This window comes from Thermobia domestica, chromosome 7 (genome assembly GCF_964235325.1).
Source record: "Thermobia domestica chromosome 7, izTheDome1.hap1.1, whole genome shotgun sequence".
Taxonomy (NCBI): Eukaryota; Metazoa; Arthropoda; class Insecta; order Zygentoma; family Lepismatidae; genus Thermobia; species Thermobia domestica.
Genome location: NC_137460.1, coordinates 247,728,333 through 247,744,505, shown reverse-complemented (window position 1 = coordinate 247,744,505; position 16,173 = coordinate 247,728,333).

The following is a 16,173-nucleotide window of genomic DNA, read 5'->3' as shown; positions in this document are numbered from 1 at the left end:
TTCGTCCTCCACCATGTCAGACTTCAGAGAAGCTGCAGGTGGCTTACGAACTGGAGGAGATTTCGGTTTCTTCGGAGAGAGAACCGTGTCGTTGAACCTGCGGATATGCTGACTAAGTTTCAGGCCAGCCATGTAAGGTGATCGGCGATGGGCTGGAGTGCGCCGAAGACCACTACTAACAGTAACGCGAGGAGTTTTCGGACGTTCACTCGGCGTTACAGCGGTAGGATTGGGTTGTTCGCTCGTTGTTGCAACGGGGTTCTTAAGAAGTTCGCTCATCTTTGCAACTGGGGTCTTCGAGTCAGAACTACGCTTTGGGGTCAAGTCCGTTTGGGTGGAAACGTCGACGGTCTGTGTAGCGACAGATTTCCGAGAAATAGTAGCAACAGTAGCGAAGGGAACAGAAAGCGAGGAAGGAAGGCTTTCTTTCAATCGACGCTTCGCATCTGTAGCAGAAATCTTCTCGACGACCATAAGTTCTCGGATATGCTCCTCGCGCTGATAAGCTGGACAATCCCGAGACCAAGCAGAATGCTCTCCCTTGCAGTTAACACAGAAGGGCTTGGTCGCTTTACAGGGTTCCGCACCATGACTACCCTGGCCACAATTCGCACAAAGAGCAGCACTCGCATTACACGAGGTACTGGTGTGCCCAAAATGTTGACATTTAAAGCAGCGCAGAGGACTGGGTATGTAGGGCCGAACTTTTAAACGATAGTAACCAGCTTTTACAAAATCCGGAAGCGTTGGCAGACTAAAAGTAAGAATCAGTGACTGAGTAGCGACAAGTTCACCTGACTTCTTACTTTTGATTCGAGCTACCTCTATAACGTGTTGGTCCGCTAATTCCGACTTGATCTCCTCTTCGGTGGCATTGAGGAGATCCCAACACGATATCACCCCTCTTGAAACGTTCAGCATACGATGCGGTTCGACTGTCACGTGCACCGGTCCAATGGAAGTTAACTTAAGTAACTTCGCCGTTTGCTTCTCGTCTGTCGTTTCCACCAATAACCATTTCGTAGTTTCGTAGTTTCTTTATATCTTTAACCTGTCCGGCTTGATAAGTGATGACTTTATTAATTACAAAAGGGGATAAACCCTTAATAGCACTCGGACGGTTTTCCTCGGTACTGGCACTATCAACGTCTTTCTCTTTGACTACAAGATATCGGACAACAGGGGTCGCGATACTTGTCTGTTCCTCAATTTCACTATCAGTTTGTTTGGGCTTCTTCCGTGAGGGAGAGCCCGGTTCAGTGTGAAATGTTTTTTTACCCATAAAAATATGATTATTTGTAAACATTTATAAAGAAAAAAAGAGGTGTGAGGTCACACCGGGGCGTTAATAGGGGAACTAACGCTACCCCCTGTCAATCCCTTTAGCACGCCCAACACCTTAGGATCAGCGTGGGGCCAACGCGGTCAAGGGGAATGGAAGTGCAAGAAAACCATTCCCGTCGACAAAAACGCGTGGCCCCGGAAAAAGAAGAAGGGAAACAAAACGAAAGAAACCTGTCCAACAAAAAGATAGACCCCCACCAGCCCAGGAAGAACAAAACAAAATAGGTGCGGATTTTTTTTTTACTTTTATTTTTTTAATATTTTTTTGGCTTTTCGTTTTAGGATTTTTTATATATTTTTTTTAATATTCTCAAAGACTCAACACGCCGGACGACACAAACACTGGACTGACACAACAGCAGGCCGGGTGGGTGCACGTCTTCCCCAAGTGGAGGAAGACGTCCACTAGACCTTCCTCTTCCCGACTCCCACCAACCACCCGCAAGTCCGGTAGCGGTATTTGCGGCTGAGAGGGCATGCAATGATATGATATGAAGATGAGGGGTGATAAATGAATGACGTATGAAGCCGCCCTCTCAGCTCCACCCCTTCCCCGACGATGACGGTCCGCTACATGGAGGGGGTGTCTTTTAGTTAGTGACATTTTATTTCTAGCAGCCTCAACGGTACTTCATGTTTCTTAAGGACAAACTGAGTGACAGTTTTACCTAATGACAGTTTTACGTTAATAATTACGTACCATTCTGCTGGAATTATGAATGTAAAATAGTGATAGGTTCATTTGAACCCTTTAGCTTTGATACTAATATAATACGTTGTACGAATTTTCAAATTTGCAGAAGTGTCGGAACCATAGATGACCACTTTCCACCGGGCTAACTCGGGCTCGCGCTCATCTGTCTCAACTGGGCCCGCGCTCACTTCCCTCAACTGGGCAGCCTCAACAATCGCGATCACTTTTTTCAACTGGGCTCGTGATCACTTCTCTCAACTGGGCACGCACTTATTCGCACTCGCGATCATTTCTCTTAGCTGGGCTCGCGCTCCCTAGGGCTCGCGATCACTTCTGTTAATTGGGCTCCGCTCACTCGGGCTCGCACTCACTTCTCTCGATTGGGTTCGCGCTCACTAATCTCAAGTGGGCTCACGTTCACTCGGACTCAGGTCACTTACTTCATTAGGACTCGGACTCACTCGGGCTCGCGCTCAATTATTGAGATCGAGCCCGATTGAGCGAGAGTGCCGAGCTCACGAGCGTCGGGCTCGCGAGTTTGGACACCTATGGTCGGAACTCCCCAACATTGACTATCGCGAATACCCTGAAACAACCTGATCACTGCTAGTTAAATATTTTGTTATATAGAAACTCTGAAACAGCAACATCCACCTGCCATACTCTAGCCTTTAGAGCGCCTATGCATTATTTCTTCCTTTCTCTCTTATCAAACAAGTGAACGTTTAGCTACATGAAACCGTATTTTACATGACACTACCTTATAGACAGGTATTTTTACACAACTCATCTGACAAATACCTCTACCGATGCGATAACAATCTAGAAATGATTAGCTGCTCTTATAACTTACTACACACTCGGACTTCTCTAACAAGGTACGTTCGCGAAGTGTCCCCTCGGGATTCTTGCAAAATTGATTCAAATGCAAAGTTCTCCGCGGCTCAATATGTATTGTACTAATTTTAGCCGGCCATACCGGTGATTTGCATATTTATGGGCCTCCATATATATCCGAAATTCAATCATACACTACTATAACGCTCAGACACAAATCATGAATTTAGGAGAAAATAGTACATGAATTTGATGTACTACTTGCACTTATTACAGTTCGACAAACCGAAAGTTGAATCTAATATGTCGGATCCAAGATGGTGGCCATGGTGGGTAACATATGTCAGAGAAGCAGTACTTGATCCAATTTGTATTGCATATGCCTACATTCATATCCAGTTACATCTAAAGAAACTAAAAGCAATTTTGTGTCCGAGCGTTATAGTAGTGTATGATTGAATTCCGTGTATATGAAGGCCCACAAATATGAAACTTACCGGATGGGCCGCTAAAATAAGTACAATACACATTGGACCGAGGAGAACTTTGTATTTGAATCAATTTTACGCGAATTCCAAGGGGACATTAGGCGAATGCACCTTTTGAGTCTACTAACTTCATTTGCCTCCCTCGAAAACCAAGTGAGCTACAGAGCTGCAAGCTTAGAGCTGTCGGAATTCCCAAAATGTCGGGACCACCCCAAACGACCAGGTGCATTTCGCCAGCCCCCCACCTTGGAGTTTCGAAAAAAAGACTATGCCAATCGTTTGTGCTACGTTTGTGCCGGAATGTACCGCAAAAATTTTCGTTTGTACCACTTCCGGTACGAAGTTATAATAGTTTTAAAGTGGGGGAGCTGGGGAAACGGCAGCCCCCCACCTTGGAATTTCGAAACCAAACCTATGCCAATGGTTTGTGCTACGTATGTGCCGGAATGTACCGCAAAAATTTTCGTTTGTACCACTTCCGGTACGAAGTTATAAGGCTTTTAAAGTGGGGGGGCTTGAGAAACGGAAGCCTCCAACATTGGAATTTCGAAACAAAAACTATGCCAATCGTTTGTGCTACGCTTGTGCCGGAATGTACCGCAAAAATTTTCGTTTGTACCACTTCCGATACGAAGTTATAAGGGTTTTAAAATGGGGGGCTGGAGAAACGGCAGCCCCCCACCTAGGAATTTCCAAACGAAACCTATGCCAATCGTTTGTGCTACGTTTGTGCCGGAATGTACCTAAAAAATTTTCATTTGTACCACTTCCGGTATGAAGTTATAAGGGTTTTAAAGTGGGGGGGCTGGGGAAACGGCAGCCTCCCCACCTAGGAATTTCAAAACAAAACCTATGGCAATCGTTTGTGCTACGTTTGTGCCGGAATGTACCGCAAAAATTTTCGTTTGTACCACTTCCAGTACGAAGTTACAAGGGTTTTAAAGTGGGGGGGCTGGAGAAACGGAAGCCTCCAACATTGGAATTTCGAAACAAAAACTATGCCAATCGTTTGTGCTACGCTTGTGTCGGAATGTACCGCAAAAATTTTCGATTGTACCACTTCCGGTACGAAGTTATAAGGGCTTTAAAGTGGGGGGTTGGAGAAACGGCAGCCCCCCACCTAGGAATTTCCAAACGAAACCTATGCCAATCGTTTGTGCTACGTTTGTGCCGGAATGTACCTAAAAATTTTCATTTGTACCACTTCCGGTACGAAGTTATAAGGGTTTTAAAGTGGGGGGGCTGGGGAAACGGCAGCCTCCCCACCTAGGAATTTCAAAACAAAACCTATGGCAATCGTTTGTGCTACGTTTGTGCCGGAATGTACCGGAAAAATTTTCGTTTGTACCACTTCCGGTACAAAGTTATAAGGGTTTTAAAGTAGGGGCTGCGGAAACGGCAGCCCCCCCACCTAGGAATTTCGAAACGAAACCTATGCCAATCGTTTGTGCCGGAATGTACCGCAAAAATTTTCCTTTTTATTACTTCCGGAACGAAGTTTAAAGGGTTTTAAAGTGGGGGGCTGGGGAAACGGCAGCCCACCCGCTGGAATTTCAAAACTAAACATATGCCAATCATTTGTGCTACGTTTTTGCCGGAATGTTCCGCAAAAATGTTCGTTTGTACCACATCCGGTACGAAATTATAAGAGTTTTGAAGTGGGGGGCTGGGAAACGGCAGCCTCCCACTTAGGAATTTCAAAACAAAACTTATGTCAATCGTTTATGCTACGTTTGTGCCGGGATGTACCGCAAAAATTTTCGTTTGTACCACTTCCGGTACGAAGTTATAATAGTTTTAAAGTGAAGCTGGGAAAACGGCAGCCCCCACCTTGGAATTTCGAAACGAAACCTATGCCAATCGTTTGTGCTATGTTTGTGTCGGAATGTACCGCAAAAATTTTCGTTTGTACCACTTCCGGTATGAAGTTATAATAGTTTTAAAGTGGGTGCAAACTTCAGAAACATCAAATTCTATACAAACAGAGATAGAAACATTGAGTTAACGGCAATCGTTAGTGCACTTAAAAGCACTAAGCACTAACGTTAGTGCTATCATATTTTGGGATTTATTCCAGATTTTTGGGGGGTGGCCAACTTCAGAAATATCAAATTCTATACAAATAAAGGTAGAAACATAGTGTTAACGGCAATCATTAGTGCATTATTAGTGCACTTAAACGCACTAAGCACTACCGTTAGTGCTACTATATTTTGAGATGTATTCAAAAGATTTGGTGGGGTGGTCAACTTCAGAAATATCAAATTCTATACAAATAGGGATGAAACATGGGGTTAATGGCGAACGTTATTGCATCGTTAGTGCACTTAAACGTACTAAGCACTATCGTTGGTGCTACCATATTTTGGAATTCATTCAACACTGTCGGTGGGATGGGCAACTTCAGTAATTTCAAATTCTATACAAATAGAGATAGGAACATATAGTTAACGGCAATCGTTAGTGCATCGTTAGTGCACTTAAAATACTCAACACTGACGTTAGTTCTACAATATTTTGGATTTATTCAAGATTTTAGATGGGGGCCAACTTCAGAAATATCAAATTCTATACAAACATTTAGTGCTTTCTAGAAGCACTAACGATACACTAATGAATGGCATTAATTTTTTGTTAGTGCTTGAAGTTGACGCAAGTTCATCGTGCCCTCCAAAGATATTGTACCTGTAGCACCTACACTAATGAAGTACTAACGTTAGGGGTTGGTGCACTAAGAACCACTAACAATTGCACTAGAAGATATCATTAGTGCTTTTGCGGAAATTTGATGCAATTAAAAATTACCAATAAATGTCTTATAGGAGTTTAGTGACATGTAGTTGTCCATAACTACACTAATATTAAAGGACAAACGAAACTGTTAGTGTTTTCTAGAAGCACTAACGATGCACTAGAATAGATCATTAGTACTCTTGAATTTGACGGAAATTTGATGCAATGAAAAATTTCCCATAAATTTATTATGTGTTTCGTTACATGTAATTGGCCATAACTAAACTAATATTGAAGTTCTAACTAAATTGTTAGTGTTTTCCAGAAGCACTACCAATGCACTAACGAATGGCACTAAGTTTTTAGTTAGTGTTTGAAGTGGGGGCGCTAAGTTCACTCTGGCCTCAAAAGGTATTTTAATTGTAGCACATTTACTAATGAAGCACTAACCTTAGGTGTAGATGCGATAAGAAGCACTAACAATGTACTAATGATCGCTCTAGAAGAGATCATTAGTGATTTTGAATTTGGCGGAAATTTGATTCAATGAAAAATTTGCCTAAATTTCTTGTGAGTCTCGTGATATGTAATTGGCCATAACTACACTAATAGTGAAGCCCTAACGAAATTGTTAGTGCTTTATAGAAGCACTATCGAATTGGACTTTTTTTCCGTTAGTGCTTAAAGTTTCGGTGCGAAATTCACCCTGACTTCCCCATAGTTTTTTTACTTGTAACACCTACACTAATGAAGCACTAACGTTAGGTGTTTGTGCTCTAAGAAGCAATTACGATGCACTAACAATTGCACTAACAGAGGTAATTAGTGCTTTTGAATGCGATGGGAATTTGATACAATGAATAATTCCCCATGTGTTTCTTATGGGAGTTTTGACACTTATAATTGGCCATTTCTACACTAATGGTGAAACACTAACGAAACTACTTGTATCTTCTAGAAGTACTAACAATGCACTAACGTATAAAACTAATTTTTTCGTTAGTGCTTGTAGTGGGGGCTAAGTTCACGATAATTTCGAAAGTTTTCTTTCCTTGTAACATTAGTGCTTCCTAGTGCACCAACACCTAAGTTTCGTGCTTCATTAGTGTAGGTGCTACAAGTAAGAAACCTTTGCGGGCCAGTGTGAACTTGGTTCCCACTTCAAGCAGTAACGAAAAATAAGTCCATTTGTTAATGAATCGTTAGCGCTTCTGCAAAACACTCATAGTTCCGTTAATGCTTAAATATTGATGTAGATATGGCCAATTATATGCCACAAAAATCCCATAAGAGATTTATGTGGAATTTTTCATTGCGTCAAATTTCCGCCAAAATCAAAAGCACTAATGACCTCTTCTACTGAAGTCGTTAGTGCTTCTTAGTGCATTAACACCTAACGTTAGTTCTTCATTAATGTAGGTCCTACAAGTAAAAAAACCTTTGGAAGCTTTCGTGAACTTGGCGCCCCACTTCAACCAGTAACGAAAAAAATAGAGCCGTTTTCGTTAGTGCTTCACTATTAGTGTAGTTATGGCCAGTTACATCTCAGGAAACTCACATAAGAAATTTAAGGGGAGTTTTTCACTGTGTCCAATTTCTGCCAAATTAAAAAGCGCTAACGATCATTTCCAGTACAATCCTTAGTGCATCGTTAGTGCTTCTTCGTGCACCAACCCCTAACGTTAGTGCTTAATTAGTGTAGGTGCTACAAGTAAAATATCTTTGGTGGTCAGCGTGAATTTGCGCCCTCTTCAAGCACTAACAAAGTAATTAGTGCATTCGTTACTAATTCCTGAAAATACTGAACCTTTGTATGGAATTTGATATTTCTGAAGTTGGCCCCCACCAAAAATTTTGAATAAATCTCAAAATGTGATAACACTAACGTTAGTGCTTAGTGCTTTTAAGTGCACTAACGATTACCGTCAACCCCATGTTTCTACCTCTATTTGTATAGAATTTCATATTTCTGAAGTTGGCCCCCCCACCGAAATTCTTGAATAATCCCAAAATATGGTAGGAATTACGGTAGTGCTTAGTGTGTTTAAGTGCACTAACGATGATCTAACGATTACCGTTAACCCCATGTTTCTACCTCTATTTGTATAGAATTTAATATTTCTGAAGTTGCCCCCCCCACCGAAAATCTTGAATAATCCCAAAATTTGGTAGCACTTACGGTAGTGCTTAGTGTGTTTAAGTGCACTAACGATGCGCTAAGTTTAGTGAAAATCTGTCTGCATAAAGATGGGTGGGGGCTAACTTCATATGAAGTTGGTCCCCCACCAAAATCTTCAATATCTCGTAAACACTGATAGCACTAACGTTAGTTCTAAATGCACTAACGTGCACTAACGATGCATTAACGATGTACAACGTTTGGTGTAATTTAAAAGAGGTGAGGGGCCAACTACAGGCACGTAAATTTTTTGCGGTACATTCCGGTAAAAACGTACCACAAACGATTGACATAGTCTTATCTCGAAATTCCAAGGTGGGGGGCTCTGGAAACGGCAGCCCCCTAGTTAAAACTGTCATACTTTTGTACTGGAAGTGATACAAACAAAAATGTTTGCGATACATTCCGACACAAACGTAGCACAAACGATTGCAATAGGTTTTGTTTTGAAATCCCTAGGTGGCGGGCTGCCGTTTCTCCAGCTCCCCACTTTAAAACCCTTGTAAATTCGTACCGGAAGTAGTACAAACGAAAATTTTTCCGGTACATTCCGGCACAAACGTAGCACAAACGATTGTCATAGTTTTTGTTTCGAAATTCCAATGTTCGAGGCTTCCGTTTCTCCAGCCCCCCCACTTTAAAACCCTTATAACTTCGTACCGGAAGTGGTACAAACGAAAATTTTTCCGGTACATTCCGGCACAAACGTAGCACAAACGATTGTCATAGTTTTTGTTTCGAAATTCCAATGTTGGAGGCTTCCGTTTCTCCAGCCCCCCCACTTTAAAACCCTTATAACTTCGTACCGGAAGTGGTACAAACGAAAATTTTTCCGGTACATTCCGGCACAAACGTAGCACAAACGAGTGCCATAGGTTTTGTTCCGAAATTCCAAGTTTGGAGGCTGCCGTTTCTCCACCCCCCCCCACTTTAAAACCCTTATAATTTCGTACCGGATGTGGTACAAACGAAAATTTTTGCGGAACATTCCGGCACAAACGTAGCACAAACGATTGGCATAGGTTTGGTTTTGAAATTACTAGGTGGGGGGCTGGCGTTTCTCCAGCCCCCCACTTCAAAACCCTTATAACTTTGTACCGGAAGTGGTACAAACGAAAATTTTTGCGGTACATTCCGGCGCAAACGATTGCCATAGGTTTTGTTTCGAAATTCCAAGTTTGGAGGCTGCCGTTTCTCCAGCCCCCCACTTTAAAACTCTTATAACTTCGTACCGGAAGTGGTACAAACGAAAATTTTTGCGGTACATTCCGGCACAAACGATTGGCATAGGTTTCGTTTCGAAATTCCAAGGTGGGGTGGCTGCCGTTTCCCCAGCCCCCCACTTTAAAACTATTATAACTTCGTACCGGAAGTGGTACAAACGAAAATTTTTGCGGTACATTCCGGCACAAACGTAGCACAAACGATTGGGATAGGTTTTTTTTCGAAACTCCAAGGTGGGGGGGCTGGCGAAATGCACCTTTTAAATTGACTTACGTGACGGAGAAAACTAATCAATATTTTCAACCAGGTGAAGTCGTTGTGTGAACGAAAATACACTTTCTGATATGTGTATATTTTGTTTTGCAGTAAACAAGAATATTTACAAGCAGAGATAAAAAGCAAGATTAAAAGAATCTAACTTAGATGTAAAAGTCGTTAAGAATTTATTTACGTATTTGTATTATGAAATGTTATAAAAGAAATGCCACTATCACCATAATTTGTCTCCATGGAATATATTTTTCTTACCTACAGGATTACGAACAGAAGAAGAGTGTCCCGTATGATCAAAATCTGTCCTGAAGTTACCAAGACATTTACGAAATGTCCATTCCTTCAGCCCAAGAAAATAAAAAAATATGCGATATCTCTTGCGAAAAACGGCACTGACAAAATAAAAAGACGTTATAAATCGTGTATAATAGAAGGATGAGTATCTAAAGTGTACAGACTTGATCAGCATTTAGCTGTAAGACATAACATAAAGAAGGGAAGTGAAGACTACTATAAACTTTTAAGAACAGAGAAGAACCTCCTCTTTGAAATAAAGAAAAGAAAACTGAACTTCACAAAGGAAAATGAAAAATCTTCATCTAATGAATGCTCAAATTGGAGCAAAACAGACTTAAACATGGCACTCTGGAATGCTTTTGATGCGTGGCTGCAATCAATAGATGGTGGATCAATAACAGAGGATAAGAACAGAGAACAACAAACACGGAAAATAATTTATACATCCAGCATTTCTTCTATTGAAGAAATTACTAAGGATTGGAAAATATTTAAAATGAGAAATGTCTTGACAAAGATGATAGAAGTAAAACAGCCTGGGACTGTGTTATCATATATTGGTGCCCTGAAAACCTTTTTGAAGTCTTTATGTATAAGTAAAAGAAAAATACCAACTGAGATGGAGGAACTAAATTTCCATATAAATAAATGGGCACATTAGTCCATCACTTGAAGGTGAAAAGATATCATTTCGCTATAGAAGGGGAAAAAATGCAATTCCTTCATCAGAAATTATCGAATTTGATAAGAGTGAAATTGTTCAAACAGCACAGATGTACTTAAGGGACTGCAAAAATTTGACACTACCTGCAAATAAACATCCGACTGTCAGAAATTTCCTACTGTTGTGCCGCCTGTAATTAAATACTGCTCAAAAACGTGCAGCACTAGTAAATATGAAAAGACAAGAATTTAAAAAGAGGTCGTTTATTACTGTTCTGTTTTTGAATATGGTACTTCAATCGAAGGCTCAGAAAATTGTGAAAGAGGGAAAATCTATGGATGCAAGTTTTTGAACATAAAACTGCTGCTGCAAGAGGTCCTGCAAATATTTGCATCGAAGACAAAAACGAAACGACTGCTAGAAAATTACATAGAATACATTCGACCGGTATTTATGCCGAATCGTAACTATGTTTTCATAACTGAAAGTGGGAAAAATTTAATGTAAGTCTATTTTCCCATTCAATTCAGCAAATATGGAAGAATGCTGGATGTGTTGGGAACATGACATCGAGGATTATGTGTGAAATCACTGAGTATTGTGCATTCACAGGCTCCATACATGTAAGTGAAGCTAGCATAAGTGATTATCCATTTTATAACAACAGCGGAGAATACTAATAGGCTATCATCTCTTGCTGAGGAATGTGCGACCACTTCAGCTGCACTAAGTGGATTACTTAAAGAAGCACCCGAACTGCACGCGAACTGCACCCGAGAAGGAACTGCACCCGAATAAATTGAAGTATCTATCAGAAGGGGTAGAGCATTGTTTATTCACAGTGAGAGACAGGTATTGTCTGAAGTATTTCAGGGATTTATCGAGGGAAAAAATTATTGATGGTGGATCAATAACAGAGAATAAGAATAGGGAATGATACCTCAACCAAACACGAAAAATAATTGATACATCCAGCATTTCTTCTATTGAAGAAATTAGTAATGTCACGTACCAGCCAGGAAGGACAAACAAAAAAATTTCTTCTTCGTTATCTCTAAGTGTTAAAAACAGTTCAAGATATGGAAATGACTGAAAACGATGGAAACCAGTATGCAACCGAATTGAACCTGACCCCGCATGCTAACACCCAACCTTCAGATAAATGACTATTAAAGTGCTTTTTAGTAACTAGATAAAAGGGAAAAACAAAGATAAAATTCCAAAGAAAAATGTGGGTGGGAGCAGCGGGTCATCTGACTCTCATCGCCGCTCTTCGCAGCTAGTCTCCCCGATACAAAGTGATTGAAGATCTGGCCTTCCTGGAGTATGGGACTGAAACCTACAGGGTAAGTCATTTTCTCTCCTCTCTCTGATTTTTGAGCTGTGGATTTGGGTAGCAAAGATGGTATCCCGTGAGGGGATAACATATCTTACTGATTACTGATCTACCACTATACTATCTGTAACTACAACGGTCAATAAACCAGTTAGTGTTCAAATTAAAATAATTTCTATCAATAGACGAAATTAACAATTAAGCAATTTTTCTAATTGTCTCTCTAGAGCATCGAAACCAATAATTTTAAAGAATCGAAACACTAAAAATGAGGGACTATGTAAAATGAGGAATTTTTCACAAAGATGAAAGTAAAACAGCCTGGGACTGTGTTATTATATATTGGCTCCCTGAAAACCTTTCTGAAGTTTTTACGTATAAGTAAAAAGAAAACACCAACTGAAAGGGAGGAACTAAATTTGCATGTAAATAAATGCGCACAATCAGTCCTTCACTTGAAGCCGAAAAGAAGATACAAATTCGCGATAGAAGAAGGAAAAATGCAATTCCTTCATCAGAAATTATGAAATTTGACAACAGCGAAATTGTTCAAACAGCGCAGATGTACTTAAGGGACTGCAAAAATTTTACACTATCTGCAAATAAACATAAGAAATTACCTACTGTTGTGCATGTTACTAAATACTGCTCAAAGACTTGCAGAATAGTAAATATGAAAATAGAAGAATTTAAAAAGGGGTCGTTCATTACTGTTCTGTCTTCGAATAATGATCTTTTAATGGAAGACTCAGAAAATTGTGAAAGACGGAAAATATATGTAGTGCTAGTCTCTGAACATAAAACTGCTGCTGCTAGAGGTCCTGCAAATATTTACATGGAAGAAAAAACGAAACGATTGCTAGAAAATTACATAAAATACATTCGACCGACATTTATGCCGAAATCATGACTATGTTCTCATAATTGAAAGTGGGAAAAATTGAATGTGAGTCAATTTACCCATTCAATTCAACAAATATGGAAGAATGCTGGATGTGTTGGCAACATAACATCCAGGATAATCCTAAAACCGCTGTGAGTATTGTGCATTCACAGGCTCCTAAAATGCGAGGGAAGCTATCAAGATTAATGACCCATTCCTTAACAACGCCGGAGAATATATATAGGCTATCATCTCTTGATGAGGAATGTGCAATCACTTCAGCTAATAGATACAATTGTCCAGGAAGCTGCACCCGCATCCACTGAATTATCTATCAGAAAGGGCAGAGCATTCTTTACTGATAGTGAGAGGCAGGTTTTGTCTGAAGTATTTCAGGAATTTATCGAGAAAGGAGAAAAACCAAAAATTATAGATATTAAGGAGTTTATGGAACGAACACTACAGTTACAAGAAATTTGGAAATGATACAGCGAACTCTCTAAAAGCAAATTTCAAAGAAAAGTTTGTGATAGTGTGGTCGGCTTAGTAGGTAAGAGAGAAAGGCAAAAGAGGCTGTTCATGTTTAGTTAAGAGGACGGTCAAACTATTTTGTAAATAGTAAGTAAACATATTCTTTTGTTATGCATACTACGTTTGAGACAGTGTATTTTAAATTTCATACATACATATTAAATACGTACAGTCTTCTTCAAAATAATTGACCTCGAACCTTGGTTTAGAAGCCATTTTCTGACAACTGTATGTGGAAAATTCTAATACCTTTGCTTAAATGAAAATCTTAACCGGGGAAAGAAAATTGCAGTTCTTTGAATAATTTCAGCTGTGTATAAGAGATGGTTGGTCAGACTTTCTGACAAAGACTGTACATATATTTCGTCAATAATGTATTTTAATAATTGTGTAGGGGAAATGGAAAAGGCTGAAAGTGCCAAAAAATAAAAAATCGATTTTTTGCATGGAATGTGTTGTAAACGACATCGCCAATAACCTAGAGAAGGTCCAAAGTGCCAGAAAAATTCCTACTAGTTTCTAGAGCAGTCGCAAGGAGCAGCGCCGTGATAGCACCCGCTGGCCGTGGAAAAGGCTGAAAGTGCCTCCCGCCATGATGAATGTGCCATTTTCTACCGGCAGGGTAGGAGGGGCGTGTGCGAATAACAAGTGTTTCGTAATTCCTGCGTTTTCGCGTACTGCGAATAGTTTGTACGCTTTTGCTGTTAAAGTGTGTATTTTGTGAAAAGTTTACATTTGCTGTGATTTCAAAATGAGTGAAAATCAAACCCCTCCACCGAAGAAAGCCCACGTTCAAAAAGAGAGGAGGAAAGCACGAGAAAAAGGACTGCTTTATACTAGTAAAGGAAAAAACGTACCTGGTAAACCTACCCCCCCTGATGTCGCCACTTGCTCATGTAAGTACTTTTGTAAAAACTTGACTCATGACCAAAAACAGTTACTGTTCATGGATTTTTACAAAGTTAATGAAAAAACCAAGGTACCTACTTACTAAACCATATACAACTTGTACCTGTCGCCCGTAGGCGTCATGGAAATTGCAAGAACGCCTACTTTCCGCTGGGTCATCGTAGTTTTACTTACTGTGTGCCAGATGGTTCGGGTAAAAATGTTCAAGTGTGTAGTAAAACATTTCGTCAGATTTTCGGAGGAACTCCCAGGAAACTGCAAACTCTTCAAACAAAAAAGAAACAGGGTTGCCTGGTTTACAAAGATACTAGAGGTCAGAATCTACATTCACATGAACATAAAGTTAAGTTCACAGAAAATGATTGGAATCTAGTTCGACACCACATTAATTCGTTTCCCTGGTATGAAAGCCACTATTCCCGTAACAGAACAACAAATGAGTTTCTATCCCCGGACCTAAACAAAAACCGTATGTTTTTACCTTTCAAAGCCCAAAATCCAGCAACTAAAGTAACTTACAAATACTATGCTCAAGTTTTTCAACAAGACTTTTCCAAATTAAAATCTTTAAGTTTAACGTCCCACGGTTATGCCGGTTAGGCTAAAGGAGACGGTGATAATGAGAAATGAGTGAAATGGTGGAATGAAGAAAGGGGGAGGAAACGGGAGAACCCCGAGAAAACCCACGAGCACAGTGTTTGTCCACCACAAAGTCCACACGGCGCGAGCTGGGATCGAACCATGGACCCCAAGCACCGGAGGTGAACGCTCTAACACTGAGCCACCGCGCCCCCACTAAAATTCAAATGTTTAGCAACAGACACTTGTAAAAAATGTGACTTGTTTAAAGACGAAATTGCAGCAGCTGTCAGTGAAAAAGCCAGAAATGCCATAAAAGTAAAGCAGGAGTTACACCATAGAAAAGCAGAAAAAGCACAAGCGTGTATGAAGGAAGACATTGTATCACCACAACTTCCAAGCAGTAATAATAACTGCTTATGTATGGACTTGCAACAAGTAATGTTTGTACCAATGCTCACACAAAGTGATATTTTTTACTGCCGGCAGCTCTCATGTTACAACTTGGGAATTCATGTGTGTAACCATGGGTCTGCATATATGTGTATGTGGCACGAAGGGATTAGTGGTCGAGGGGCCAATGAGGTATCATCTTGCTTCTTCAACGTTGCCACTTCTGAGGCCTTGTTAACAAGAAGAAGGTTAGTTTTATGGTGTGACAACTGTGGAGCACAAAACAAGAACCAGTTCCTCCTAATGGCAGTAATTTACTTGGTAAAAAAGGGTTTTATCGCTCGATAGATTTTAAGTACTTGGTTAGTGGACATAGTTACATGAACTGCGACCAGGACTTCGGTCTCATTGAAAAGCGGCGCAAAACATGCAAAGCAATGTTCCCAAAAGATCTTGAACATGTTGTAGCTACTGCATGTGTCAAAAACCCCTTTACTGTTGTTTCGATAAAATCTGAGGATTTTATTGACTTCATAGGGCTTGCTAACAAGTACCTCAACACTAAAAACCTTGGAATCAGTAAAATTTCACATTTTCGTATTTCGCACAAGAATGCTGGTATTGTAAAAGTGGCATCTGTTTTGGCAAAGGAAAATGATAATATGGTAACTTGGGACAAGGTAGATGTTTTAAAGAAAAATGCAAATCTTGAAGACCTTCCCGATGTGGATGAGTTACCAAAAATTCAGTTTAAATGCAAGATATCTCAAGAAAAGAAAAAGGATCTAGAGGGAATGATAGAATACCTA